This window comes from Lonchura striata, chromosome Z (genome assembly GCF_046129695.1).
Source record: "Lonchura striata isolate bLonStr1 chromosome Z, bLonStr1.mat, whole genome shotgun sequence".
Lineage (NCBI taxonomy): Eukaryota > Metazoa > Chordata > Aves > Passeriformes > Estrildidae > Lonchura > Lonchura striata.
In genome coordinates, this window is record NC_134642.1 from 64,706,531 (window position 1) to 64,722,156 (window position 15,626).

Consider the following 15,626-nt stretch of genomic DNA (forward strand, 5'->3'; position numbering starts at 1 on the left):
CCAAAGAGAACCAGATCTTCAGGCCCAGAAGAGCAGAAGCTTTGGTGTGACAGTATTATTCTCATTGCCACTTCATCTTGGATTTCTATCATGAACTTGACCTCACACCTATTGATTTGAGGGAGAAGGTCTGGATCCCTTCAGTGGCTTTAAGCATGAATGAGTTTTGCCCTCTTTATCAGCTGCTGGGCTTTGGGTTGTTGTTGTGGTTTCAGACTTGTCTAGAGTTTGTTGTAAAAGAACAGCCTCAGTTTGCAAACTTCCCAGAAGGCTCCAAAGTCAGTCTGAGAGTGTTCTTACTGCTTTACATGAATAAAATCAGACTGGCCTGGCTTGGTAGCCTCTGAGTCTGCCTCAAGGCTATTTTAAAGAAAAGGTCAGGAAATTCTAAACTCTGCAGAAATGTTGACATGACTGAATCTTTTTTTTTTTTTTATTTCTTCTTCCTAGGGTAGCCCCAGCTACTCTGAGATGAAGAGCAGATGCCAGTACCTCCACAAAAAGCTGTCCCACATTTAGCAATGAGTATCTGAATTTGGCAGGCAACAAGTGGAGTCCTGGCACCAGTCGTCTGCTTCAGCAAGGAAACATCTATGAACTCAAGCTGTTTTATTTTAAAAGAAGATTACGTTTTTAGGATTCTTCAAGTTAGGATTGAGTAGATGATTATTTGTTAAAAACATAGGATTAGTTAGTCTAAGATTACAGAATTTAGTATTGAACTTTAGCAATAAAGAAGTTGCACTATTGTTAACAAGAGTACTGAAGTCTGTCCAAGATATATTTGGTTTATAGTTTCTTCATCCTACCCTAGGTCCCAGTTCCAGTAGCATGTTTTGGGGGTTTATTAGAAATGACACCCAGTTGATTAGAGGAAAAACAGGGGATGAAGCTTTCCAGCCTTTCCTTTCCTTCTTCTCTGAATCTGTTATGTCTCTTTTTGAAATTGGTCAGTTTTCCCTGAATGTTAAAGAAACCACTTTCCTCATATTTAATCTAGTAAGCTTCCTCTATACAGTCTACAGCTTCTCTAAACTGAGGGCTAAGATGTCCAGAGGAGCTGATGAGACTCCTAATCCAGAAGTAGAACCAAATGGGGAGAATTCCGAGTAATGTAGAAAATAAGAGAGAATGAGCCAAACCCCGAAAGAATTTTCTGATCCCCTGTGAGAAGCCCGGGTTTGGTTTGGGGTCTCGTGTTGTGGTAAAGTCTCTCCTCCAACCCGTGCTTCCAAAGAAAAATTCCGCAGGCTCTTGTTGTTCAGTCTCAAGGCAGTTTATTGCGAGTTATCTAACAGATTGTGTTCGCGAGCTGCAGCTGTTTGATCAGCGGCCGCAGCAGAGACACACACACACTGACACCCTCACTGTCCAGTGTCTTCTTCTTCTCTCTCCCCCACCCAGGGCTGCTGCTATCTTTTATAAGATATATTACATATAACATGTTTACAATTATTCCCCAATACCTACCACCAATATTACCAAGTGCTTTTCTACTCTAAACCAATCTGTGAATGCCAACATCACCATGAACATGGAGGCAAGGAAGAAGAAGGAGGAAGGACAGGATGACCCCACTTTCCTCCATCTTAGAATTTCTGACTCCCATGTACAAAGTAAAAACCCCCCTGTACAGGTGCTAAAACCACCTTGTACAATACTAAACAATTTTCCCCTCTGTTTTGTAACTACTTTTACTATACTATCTAACCCTTTGTGACTGCTTGTTCCACCTTCAAAGCTGGTAATTCATTCCATGGCTCAAACATGAAATCATAGTTGTTTCCAGCTGCCTGCTGGGGTCTGGAATGCTTCTGACCAAGGCCAGGAACCTCTAAAAATGTCTGAGAGACATTTTAAGTTCCCACAACAGAGATGTGAGTGTGAAACCACAAAAAGTTGTGTGACCTCATAGGGTCAAAGTTACATCACAGAGATGTCTGTGTGATATCACAGAGATGTCAGTGTGACCTCAAAGAGATGTCTATGTGACATCACAGACAGCTGTGTGACATCACAGTGATGTCATTGTGTCATCCCAGAGATGTCTGTGTGACATCACAGAGAGCTGTGTGACGTCACAGCGATGTAAGGGTGACATCACAGACAGCTGAGTGACATCACAGAGATGTCATTGTGACATCACAGAGAGCTGTGTGATGTTAGAGAGATGTCTGTGTGATGTCAGAGAGATGTAAGCGTGACATCACAGAGATGTCCATGTGACACCACAAAAAGCTGTGTGACCTCATGGGGTCAAAGTGACATCAAAGAGATGTCTCTGAGACATCAGAGAGATGGCTGTGTGACATCACGGAGATGTCAATGTGACATCAGAGAGAGATGTGTGGCATCACACAGACGTCTGTGTGACATCGCAGGAGGTTGTGTGATGTCACATAGATATCCAGGTGACATCATGGAGAGTTCTGTGTCATTGCAGAGATATCAGTGTGAAATCACAGACAGCTGTATGCTATCACAGAGATGTAAGGGTGACATCAGGGAGATGTCTGTGTGACATCACAGACAGCAGTGTGGCATCACACAGACGTCTGTGTGACATCGCAGGAGGTTGTGTGATGTCACATAGATATCCAGGTGACATCATGGAGAGTTCTGTGTCATTGCAGAGATATCAGTGTGAAATCACAGACAGCTGTATGCTATCACAGAGATGTAAGGGTGACATCAGGGAGATGTCTGTGTGACATCACAGACAGCAGTGTGGCATCACACCGATGTCATTGTGACATCACAAAAATCTGTGTGACATCAGACAGATGTCAGTGTGACATCACAGACAGCTGTGTGACATCACAGAGATGTTATTGTGACACCACAGAGAGCTGTGTGATGTCAGAGAAATGTAAGCGTGACATCACAGAGATGTCCGTGTGACACCACAAAAAGCTGTGTGACCTCATGCGGTCGAAGTGACATCAGAGAGATGTCTATGAGACATCACAGAGATGTCTGTGTGACATCACAGAGATGTAAGGGTGACATCAGGGAGATGTCTGTGTGACCTCACAGACAGCAGTGTGATGCCACAGTGATGTCATTGTGACATCACAAAAATCTGTGTGACATCAGACAGATGTCAGTGTGACGTCACAGACAGCTGTGTGACATCACAGGGATGTCATTGTGACATCACAAAAAGCTGGGTGGCCTCATGGGGTGGAAATGACATCACAGTGATGTCTGTGCCACATCACATGCAGCTGTGTGCCATCACAGTGATGTCATTGTGATGTCACAAAAATCGGTGTGACATCAGACATATGTCATTGTGACATCAAAGAGAGCTGTGTGACATCACAGAGATGTCAGTGTCACATCACAGAGAGCTGTGTGATGTCCCAGAAATGTCAGTACGTCATCACAGACAGCTTTGTGACATCAAAGTGTTGTCATTGTGACATGCCAGAGAGCTGCGTGGCATCACAGACAGCTGTGTGACATCACAGAGATGTCAGGGTGACTTCACAGAGAGCTGTGTGATGTTACAGAGATGTCAGGGTTACATCACAGACTGCTGTGTGACATCACAATTATGTCATTGTGACATCAAAAATGTCAGTGTGACATCACAGACAGCTGTGTGACATCACAGATATGTCATCCTGACGTCACAGAAATGTGGATGTGACAGCGCTGAGAGCTGTGTGACATCACAGAGATGTCTGTGTGACATAACAGGAGGTTGTGTGATTTCACAGTGATGTCCATGTGACATCACAGACACCTGTGTGATGTCACCAAGAGGTCAGTGTGACATCAGCTGTGTGAAATCACAGAGAAGTCAGTATGACATCATAGGGATGTCCATGCAACATCGCAGGCAGCTCTGTGGCATCACAGTGATGTCATTGTGACATCACAAAAAGCTGTATGAGCTCATAGGATTGAAGCGACATCACAGAGATGTCTGCGGCTGCACCACTTCTGCTTTGGTTCTGCCTGCATCTAGAATGCCACAGATGTGCCAAGTGGGGCCAGTGGCCCATATGCCAAGGGCAGTGTAGTCTGGAGGGCATGAATGAAGAAGAGCCATCCCCACTTTCAAACCGTACCAAAGACACCAAGAAATGTCACTTTGTAGCTTTAAGAGACAGCTGACAACTCAGAAGGAAATGCTGAGTGTATTCCCAGGGTGAAAAAAAGGGAATCTTCCAGGCAAGTTAAAGTTTCAGAAGCTTTATTTTCAATCCTAAACTATAATCCTACTCTACAATCCTACTCTACAAAACTACTCTTCAGTCCTGTTCTTAGCTGGTTATGGAATAAATGGTCCTGATGTGATTATCGCAGTTGGTAGATAGTTCTTGTTGGTAAGTAATGGAGGGAGGGAACAGTTTTGTGTGTCCTTTTGGGGGATTGCCCCAATTTTCTGGTGTCCTCCGTTCATTTTGGGATACCACACCTCCTTTTTGGGCATCTCCACCCAGCGATTTTGGCTTCCACTCCTTCCACTTTGGGGTCCCCCTTTAACTTTGTGCACCCCATCCCCATGTCCCACACATGCCCAGCGTCCCCAGTGTGCACTGAATGGCCAGCAAGGGACTGGGGAATGCTGGGACCCACAGTGATGTCAGTCTTCCCTCCTGGTTACACATAGGACTCCTCGGCCCTTTCTGGGGTGCCCTGGAGTGCCAGAGCCATGGTGAGGAAGTTTCTTTGCTGCCATCCTGTGCAGGATCATGCCTGGCCCATTATGGCCTCATGTTCCCGTCTCTCATTGTCCTCTGACATTCCCTGTGTCCCTGCACCCCTCTCAAGAGCAGGACTTTGGTGCCAACCCCAGCGCTCCAAATCCATGCGTTTCCTCTGTCCTTGTGGTATTCCCACACGTACTTTATGGACAAGAATAGCCCTTAGTTAATCTAAGAATTGATACCTGGGTAACAAGATAGTGACCAATCACTCTCACTGGTTTGCCCCCTCCTCCCTACCTTCTTTTAGGTGCCAAGGCAATGAGATAATGCTTGAGCTAGGCTAAAAGCTGTGCAGAAAGAAGTAGTTACTTTGTACCCGGGGATGGGAATGAAGCACTTTCTAGAAATCAGCAAATTTAGCAGAAGCAGCTAACTGCAAAAGTCTCACCAGTGGCTATTTGAGCAGACAATCTTGTAGAGCATGTGCAGAAACAGAGGTAAAACAGCTGAAGCCCGAGGAAGCCTTCTGAGCCTTCAACCAAAACGACCACCAGAGGCTGACGACGACCTCCTGTAGAAATTGCACATGGTCTACAAGGGCTTACAGAATCATGTAATTAGAAAATATGTTGCAATATGAAGGTTAGGAATGTATCATGTTCACATTAAGTTAAAAACGTTTAAAAGATTGTTCTGTACAAAGAATGGACAAGTGGTGATTACGCGGGCAGAGGGAAGACAAGCACAGTCAGTATGATTGATAAGCAAGCTTCTTTTATTCAAAAATCCTGTCAGTTTATATAGGGTTTGCTACAAGCAAAGTCAGCAACAGCTCTCATTGGTCAAGTTTACAAAGGTCTTTGTTTTACTTCTCCTACGGGTGGTTACAGCTGTAGCTAAGTTCTCCAAGCCAAGTTCTCATTGCTAAGTCATGCCTTCCAAGGACAGAGCATATCTTTGAGGCTATGCCTGTCCTTATTATCTCATTCCGAACTTGCTCTATTTCCCAGGCCTAGAGAGACCTTGTACAGTTTCCCAGGCCTAGACACAGAGCCTGTTTCCCAAGTTTTGTTCCCAGGCCAGACACAGGCTGATTCTGATTCTGGGGTCTTAAACAGTGGTATCAATGAATAACTGTTCCATTAATCCATGACCCCTCTCCTGCAACCATTCTCCAGCAAAAATTGCTAAGTTTCTCTATCAGTCTATTTGCAAAGTAACTGGTTATCCTAATAAATTTAGATGCATTTCCCCTTTTGTGAGAACCCCGGGTTTGGCTGGGGTTCTCGTGTGGTGGTAGAGCTTCTCCTCCAACCCGTGTTCCCAAAGGAAAACTCCGCAGTCTCTTCTTGTTCTGTCTCAAGATGTTTTATTGCTAGTTATCTAACAGATTAAGTTCTCGGGCTGCAGCCCTTTGGTCAGCAGCCCAGGCAGAGAGGCACACACTCCTGACACCCTGACTGTCTGGTGTCTTCTTCTCCTCTCCCCCCGCCCAGGGCTGCTGCTATCTTTTATAAGATATATTACGTATAGCATGTTTACAATTATTCCCCAATACCTATTACCTACGTTGCCAAGTGTTTCTCTATTCTAAACCAATCTGTGATTGCCAACATCACCAAGAACATGGAGGTAAGGAAGAAGAAAGAAGAAGGATGTGTTCAGCCCACTTTCCTCCATCTTAGAACTTCTGACCCCCATGTACAAAGTAAAAACCCCCCTGTACATGCACTAAAACCCCCCTGTACACTACCAAAAATTGTTCCCCTCTACTTTGTGAGTACATTTACTATACTATCTAACACGTTGTGACTGCTTGTTCCACCTTTAAAGTTGGTAATTCATTCCATGGTTCAAACTGGAAATCACAGCTAATTCCAGCTGACTGCCAGGGTCCAGACTGCCTCTGACATTGGCCTGGAACCTCTAAAAATGTTTGAGAGACATTTTGAGTTCCCACATCTCCCCTCCCTGTTTGAACCAAAAACACCTGCTTTGCCACTTTGTTCAAGGCCCTTCAAATACACATGAAAATGCATGGCATGACAAGCAGAAGAACTACAAGCCCTATAAGAATATAAGATATTACTTTCAAAATTTCTTTCCACACTGGTGAGAGATCAAAAGGGTTAAAGAAATCATCCCACCAGGACCCTGTTACTTTTTTCAGCTTGGTGATACTACTTTCTATTTGTTTTATATTTTCATGAATGGATTTTGAATGATCTGACAAGTTCATGCAGCACATCCCCTCAAATTCTTCACATCCGTGCCCATGTGACAGCAGCAAATAATCAATTGCCGCCCTGTTTTGAAGCACTGCCTGTCTTGCACTGCTGATGTCTGTTAACATGTCACTCAGTGCAGACGAAATGGCACGACTGTGTTTGCTCAACCAGCAAGCTATGTGGTCCAATTGTGTCAAGGCCACCCCCGATGCTGTTTGGGGCGAGAAAATTGCAACTGCAATTCTCCGAGCCTTGTCCCAGGTATAGACATCATCATCACAATTCGGACTATATTGATCAAGGGATCTTTTTTCCCTGCGTGTCTGTTCCTTTAAAGTTTTCAAATCAGGTGCTATCAATGAGAGCTCCCCAATGCTGCATGGACCGCCCTTGATTTTTGCAGGGATAGCAGGCCAAACTCTGTCCCCGCAAATCAAAAACACTCCCTTCGGTAAAGTGACTGGGTGTTGAAGGGATGCTTTGCTTGTCACCTTGGTGTAATTGCACCAAGATGATGCATTTTTATAAAAAGATTGATTTGGAGTGACATCTATTGTATGATTATCTGTCTTTGCCACTCCCACTGGATCAAATTTGATGCAATATTTCATTTTTGTTGACCCAAAAATATCTAGCTCTGGAGGTTCCAGGTGAGCCACAGGAAGGTATGGTGTCCAAACATGCCACCCTTCCATAGGATCTGAAAAGGTTTTTAAAACCTTTGGAGGGATATTTTTTGGAATCGGCCACTCCTTCACTGGCACACCTACCAAACATGTTGAAAATGGTTTCCCTGGCTTTGAATGAGTCAGACAAATACTGTCTAGACCCGCTGCCTTTGCCAAAGTTTCCCACACATTTTCCCTTGGTTGTTTCATGGGAAAGTCTGTCTCATTGTCCAAAGCAACGGACAAGAGAATGAGACACATGAACACTACCTGTCTGAACTCCATGTCCATGTCCCCAACCTTTGTGAAAAACCCTGCAATGCAGCAATGTTCAAATGACACTTAATTCCCCGAAAAACCCCAAGTCTCTGAATAATCAATTGTTGTCTGACGAGACGTCTGCAGCGTCCTTGTCTGCCTCCGTCTGCGTGCTCTCTTCTTTGCTCCTCGGGTCTGCATCCACCTGCGTCTGCACCCGGAAAGGTTTCACATGCCTCGCCGACACCCACTTTGGTCCTCGCTCGGTGGAAATACAAGCAAAACCCTTGCCCCAAGTTATTAATGTAAATGGACCTTCAATTTGTCCTGATTCCGGATTTCTGATCAAAACCAAAGGATTTTCCCTTAACTTTGCTTGTGTACTGTTTGTAAAATGCCTAACAATTGGTGGTGTGGGCTCTGAGAAAGAACCATTTAAAAAATTCAATACATACAGAGCTTTGTTCAGCCGCATATAAGGTGTTGAGCCTGCCTCTCCCCTTTTCTGTTTATCCAAAAGGGATTTCAGGGTGTGATGTGTTCTTTCAATGATTGCTTGACCTGAGGGAGAATAAGGAATACCAAAAATGTGTTTCACTCCCCATTTTTTCAAAAATTTGTCAAGCATTTTGCCTGTATAAGTTGGACCATTATCTGTTTTTATTTCTTGTGGCACCCCGAGTGATGCAAAAGCTTGCAAAATGTGTCTGCAGGCATGTTCTGCGGTTTCCCCTGTATGTAATGATGCAAAAATCGCCCCTGAAAATGTGTCTACTGAAACATGGATATTTTTGAGCCTCCCAAAAGATGGGTATTTTGTGACATCAGCCTGCCAGAGCTGAAGACTCTGCAATCCCCTTGGATTGACAGCTCCTGTAGACGCAGGAGGCTGCACAAGCTGACAGTCTGGACAAGCATTGATGATCTCCCTCGCCTGACTTTTGGAGAGGCTAAAGGATTCCATCAATGCCTGTGCATTCTGATGGAAAAATGCATGGCTCAATTTTGCCTGCTCAAAAATATCCGGCAATGTCTGAGATATGGTCATTGTCAGTCTGTCTGCTTGAGCATTTCCCTCTGCTAAGAACCCTGGGAGTGATGAGTGTGCCCTGATATGTGTAACAAAATATTTGTGTTCTCTATTTTCCAAAATTGTCCTCATGCATGACAGATATGAATATAAAATTTCATTGTCAGTGTGTTTCAAAAGTGACCCCTCCAACCGTTTGACCACATTTGCAACATATGCTGAATCTGTGACCAGATTGAGAGGTTCCTGAAACAATTGAAAAACCCTGACAACTGCTGCCAATTCCACAATTTGTGGTGAACCCTGTACCATTTTTATGTCTGATTCCCACTCCCCTGTTTTTGAATTTTGCCATGTAACTACTGATTTGTGAGTTTCTCCTGAACCATCGGTGAACACTGTCACCCCATCCACTGGTTCCTGGCTTATTTTTGGCTTTTCTCTGAGACTTACTTTCGCATTCAGCATCCTGTGAGCTGGAAAATGAACAGTACAAATTCCTGGATAACCTAACAAAGCTATTGCAAAATCCTGTGATTTCTGCATCACCCATTCAAAATATACTTTTTTCAAAGGAACATGAATAACTGAGAAATCTCTGCCTGACATTGTCAGCAACCTGGTTCTCGCCTTAATAATAATCTGTGCTACCATTTCTAAATCCGTGAGAATTGTTTTTGAGGGCCTGTAAGCTAAGAAAACCCACTCTATCAACAAAAGAGGGTCCACTTGAGACAAATCCCATTGAAAAATCAACCCATATAACTGTGCTGTTTCCCCCAACACTGCTAAATGAAAAGGCAATGATTCTACAAAGCGATGTGCTTGTTTCTGCTGAATCATGTCTGTGATCTTTTCAAGATCCCTTTTTGCTTCAGGCGTCAGAGTTCTGGGAGATTTGATGTTATTGTCCCCTCTCAAAAGATCGAGCAACGACGAGATGTCGTCATTGGTAATTCCCAGGATCGGTGTCATCCAGTTGATCTCTCCCAAAAGCTGTTGCAAATCCTGGAGATTGGTGACCTTTGTGTTGATTTCCAGTTTCTGTGGCCTTATTGTTTGTTTCGTGATCTTCCACCCTAGGTATTTCCAAGGTGCAATTTCCTGTATTTTTGGTGTACTAATTTCCAGTCCTGCTTTTTGCACCTGCGCAATCACACAGTCACAAACTTCTTGCACCTCCTGTTTTGTTGGTGCTGCAATGAGCAAATCATCCATATAATGGATAATTTTTGGTTTTGGATGTTTCTCTCGTGCTGGATGCAAAGCTTGGGCCACGTACCATTGGCAAATGCTTGGAGAGTTTTTGAGTCCCTGAGGAAGAACCGTCCAGTGGTATCTCTGCAAAGGTTCTTCTCTGTTGATGCTTGGGACAGAAAATGCAAAGCGTGGAGCATCATCTGGATGAAGTGGAATGCTGAAAAAACAGTCTTTGAGATCAATGATCACAAGCGACCAGTCCCTCGGGATCATCGAGAGAGATGGAAGCCCAAGCTGCAGTGGCCCCATGTCCTCGATGACCTCGTTGATTTTCCTGAGATCATGAAGCAGTCTCCAAGACCCTGAAGTTTTCTTGTGAATGACAAACACTGGGGAATTCCATGGGCTGTTTGTTGGTTTGATGTGTCCCTTCTGCAGCTGTTCTTGGACCAACTTTTTCAATGCACTCAATTTTTTCTGCTCCAGGGGCCACTGATCCACCCAAACAGGATCATTTGTTTTCCAGGTCAGTTTCAAAGTGGCGAGTGCCACAGTGACCCCTGTCAAAAATCCAATTCTAATTTCAGTCCCCATTGTGCCAAAAGGTCCCTTCCCCATACTGTGATGGGCTTTTGCACAATGAAAGGACGGACAACTGCTGTCTTTTTTCCCGGACCTGTGACAACAATTGCGTTCTCACTTTGCATGCACAGGGAACTCCCCCCTATGCCTGTGAGAGAACCCAAAGGTGCAACCAAGTCCCATTCCCGAGGCCAAAAAATGTATGAAATAACTGTAACATCCGCTCCTGTGTCAAGCATCCCTGTAATAGCAATTGTCTTCTCGTTACAAGTCAACTGACAAATAACAATGGGACGATCCCGGCTCAAATGTTTCACCCAAGATGCATGCACTTCCGCTTGATCACCAGGAAAAGAGTCCCGTTTGTTGAACACCGGCATGGCTTGCCTTTCTGGATGAGATGGCAAAGCCATAGCTCGAGCAATCGGTGTGTTTTGTGGAATTGTCAGAGGTGGTCACAAGGCTTTTGCCGTGACCATCAACTCCTCATTATGGTTTGCTGAAATCAAAGATGGATAAACAACAAGTCCAAGGATACTGCTCCTGTCCCTGGCCATTATTAAAAAATCCTGCCTTTTCCAAGAAGTCCCTGTGACACCTGTAGGTATCACTGCATGGCTATTGTCCAAAAGACACGTCAATTTGGAGGTTGCCAGGACGCATTGGAATCCGGGTGGTACCAAGTCTGGGTCGCTGGGGATTTTGGAGATTGCTCTGCTGAGGGGTTCTGTTTGTTGCTCCCTGAGGATTGTCCCTGCTGGTTTTGTGTCACTGCCAGGATTTGTGTCTGAGCGCGCTGGCGTTGATTCACGCTCTTTTTCCCGTTTCCCGGAATAGGAAGAAGTTTCCCATCCACATCTGTCTGTGAGTGACACTCACTTGCGAGATGTTTCCCTCTCCTGCACCGAGGGCAAAGGTCTGGTGGCTTGTTGGGCTTTGAAAGTTGTGGGCAGTTCCTTTTAATATGTCCTTGTGCCCCACCCCCAAAGCACCGTCTCTCTGCATTAGGGTTGCTCTTTGTATAATTTGCAAGAACTTCCCTAACACGTTTTTCAATTTGATCCCCCAAGTGTTCCTCCATGATGGAAGCAACATGTTGTGGTGTCCCCACCTTGCTGCACGACTCGATCATGTCTGCCAAGGTGGCCTGGTGCGGCATCATGCTGATGATCCGTCTGCACTCCGGATTGGCATTGGAGAATGCGAGGCTTTTGATCAGGTGTGGTTTTGCTCCCTCCTCGCTCACCTGCCGCTCCACCGCCTGAGAAAGACGATCCACGAATGAAGAAAATGGCTCTGCAGGACCTTGTTTGATCTCGGTGTAGATTGTGTCCTGGACCCCCGCTGGAGCAATTTGAAGAATCGCCCTCCATGCTGCCTCTTTGATGTCACTGAGCACGTGACGCGGGAGCCTCACCGCCTGTGGAGTTGGATCGTCCTCAGGAGGATCACCAGCAAGCTGCACCACGGTGAGTTTCGCATTCAGCCTGCCCTGGTATCTGGCTCTCAGCTCCTCCAGGGATCTCCTCCACGCCTTCTGCCACATGAGAGCTTGGGTGTCTGTAAGAACTGATGTCGCAAGATATTTAAGATCATACGGTGTTAAGTCATACATTCCAAAAATACTTTTTAACATTTGCTTGAAATATGGTGATGACAACCCATTGTCCCGAATGGCCTTAGCTAAATCTTTGATTGCTCCATGGTCCAGGCGTTCCCATCTCGGGTTTTGGCCCTGAGAGTCATAGTTCACTGGCATCATTATATTTCCCGAGCCCTGCAATAAACCTTTCTCTTTCTCCAACTCTGCTCGAATGTCCTGCCAGTCCACTTTTGCGCTCTGCAAAGCTGTAAATTCAGTGGGTACTTGCCTGTAGAGTGGAGTCATGTGCTGTGGCTGCAGTTCTGGTGCAGCAGCACTCACCGATACCAATGGCGTCTGCAGCATCTGCGAAGATGAAGGGTGGAAGCCTCTGGAGAAAAGTGAAGCATCTGCTGTGGAGGAGAACACACGACTGCCTTGCATTATTTGGAAAATTTTTGGAAGATGAACCAACAGTTCTGGCTGTGACTCCAAGGCTGTGCTTAAATATCGTAAAAGAAATTCAACAACCCCCTTTGATATTAGAATTGACTCTCCCTGCCCCGAAAGTTTGGCAGACCTTGATTTTGGAATTGTCCAAGCTGGGACACCCTCCGAAGCGGTGATGCGTGTCGTTTCCTCCCGTTGCTGCGCCTCAGCAGAAGTGTCCTGAGTCCCGCACTGTTCCGGTGTCAGTGGAGGTTCCTGCTGCTGTGCAGATGTGACTTTTTTCACCCTGGATTTTTTCTTCTAAGAGACTGGAAAAAAGTCCTGCAATGTCACAGTCCCACCACTGGGTGGCGCAGTGCCTCGACCCGACAAGTTCTGCGAAGCCTGTTGCAATGTTGTGGTTCCGCCGCTAGATGGCGCTGCCGCCTGACCAGCTGAGGTCGGAACCGCACTTTGCTCTTCAATCTGCACTTCTGACAAACATTTTAACACCTCTTCTGTCAACTGATTTACATTTGCAAATCCCGCACTAATTCCCGATAAACCTTTGAGCATTTCTCCTAATAACTGATTCACGTTTGCAATCCCTGCAGTTGATGAAACTGACTCTTGTTGTAACAACTGTTCTAATTTGGTCATGTCAGAAGCAGACAGGGATTGGCCGTGAGCTTGGGCCGTCTGTTGCCATGGGAACTGTGATGGAACGGTGCCCTGAGGAATGTTTACCTCCTGGCCACGCCCCATCCCTGCCTGCCTCATCTCAGGGGAGTGAACACTCCTTCTCCAACCCAGGCTATGCTTTGGCCACGCTCCGCCCCGCACCGCCTCCGAATCAGAGCCACTGCCATCTCCCCCAAGGCTGACGTATCCACCCTCCTGTTCCCATTCCAGCCCCGATATCTCCGTCTCACTTTGCCCATCTCCTGGCTCCATGCCAGCACCCACAGCCCGCGCGCGTCGGCTCCGCCCCCTGTGTGCCTGTTCCACGCGTTTGAAATGTGAGAAATCCCCTTCACCCGTGGCTGTCGGGTTCTGCTCGACCTTCACGCGCATGCCCGCCGCCTGAGCTGCAGCGAGGAACGCCTCCCGCTGTCCCTCTGCCGCTTCCTCGGCAGCCCTGGCTGCCGCGGTCAGGGAGCGAAGTTCCCGCGCCCTTTGGGCGGCCGCTTCTGCGGCCTCATGGATTCTCGACATTGAACGCGTCACCGGGCGCTCCGAGCGTACCACCGTCGCACTCGCACCCCCCGCTTTCGCCCCGATCCATCCCGCCCCCGCCGCTCTCCCCGGCCTCGCTTTCTGTGCGGGCTGTTTTGAACTCCCAGCCTGCGCAGATGTGGAGGCACTTTCCTCTCCCTCCTCCCCCTGCTCTGCGCTCACGTTCGCACCCTCCTCCACTGGGGCTGCTGCCGCCGCCGCTGCCCCCACCGTGGGTTTGGACTCGGGCAATGCCTTCCCCCCACTGAGGGTCGCGGCTGTGCCTGGCTCGCCCGCCTCCGTCTCGGGAATTTCTGCATCGGAGGAGCTTAGGGACTCTTGGGAAACTGAGGAACAGTGAGAACCCTGGGACACGGGATGCAATGGGGTATCATCTCCCTGATTTTCCACAGGAAGCAATCCTGCCTGCACTCTGTCTGTGTTGAGAGGGGCTGTCCCAAGCTGCTGGCCGGACTGTCCCCCCCCCGTTTTTCACCAGGAGCCGTAGCTGCCTGGCTTGAGCTGCCGCGTTGTGAGAGTGTCTCTAAAACTGTTTTTGCTGATGATAAAAGTTTTGCGGCAAGCTAATTATTTTTATAGCCTGATAATATAATTTCTTATTAATTTCCTGCCAAAAATTTGGCTCATACAATAAATCTGGATCTGAGTGTGGGAAGTTACACCTCACCCATAATAATAAATCTTTCAGCTCCTTTTGAGCAATCTCCACCGGATGGGCAGAGATGATGCCCTGGAAGGCAGATACTATTTCTTTTTCCTCTTGGGAGAATTCCCCCCCCCATGTTCTTAATTTTGACCGTTCTCACCAAAAGCTGTGTTGGCCCGAGGTCAGTCCGGAGATGGCACTGATTACCGTCCAGCAGGTCACAGGTGAGAGATCCCAGGCACGCTTCTGGGTCGTCTCCTCCCTGGAAAGTCCCCGAGGCGAGTTGTTTCGGTGAAGGTCAGGTTCTTATCTCGAGCTGTCCGCTCCCTCTCTTCTTGGAATTTACGGCGAGTGTGTGCTCTGCCCTTCTTTTTATTTTTCTTCTCCGCTGATGCAGGCTGGATGTTGTTTGATGTTTCTTTTCAGTCTTCTTGCTGGTGCCCACCCAGGGAAGCCAGATGTGAGAACCCCAGATTTGGTCTGGGGTCTCGTGTAGTGGTAAAGCTTCTCCTCCAACCCGTGTTCCCAAAGAAAAACTCTGCAGCCTCTTCTTGTTCGTTCTCAAGATGATTTATTGCTAGTTATCTAACAGATGAGGTCCTCGAGCTGCGGCCCTTTGGTCAGCGGCCCAGGCAGAGAGGCACACACTCCTGACACCCTCACTGTCTGGTGTCTTCTTCTCCTCTCCCCCCACCCAGGGCTGCTGCTATCTTTTATAAGACATATTACGTATAACATGTTTACAATTATTCCCAAATACCTATTACCTACGTTGCCAAGTGTTTCTCTATTCTAAACCAATCTGTGAGTGCCAACATCACCAAGAACATGGAGGTAAGGAAGAAGAAAGAAGAAGGATGGGTTCAGCCCACTTTCCTCCATCTTAGAACTTCTGACTCCCATGTACAAAGAAAAAAACCCCCTGTACATGCACTACAACCCCCCTGTACACTACCAAAAAATTTTTCTCTCTACTTTGTGACTGCATTTACTATACTATCTAGCATTTTGTGACTGCTTGTTCCACCTTCAAAGTTCGTAATTCATTCCATGGTTCAAACTCGAAATCACAGCTAAATCCAGCTGCCTGCCGGGGTCCAGACTGC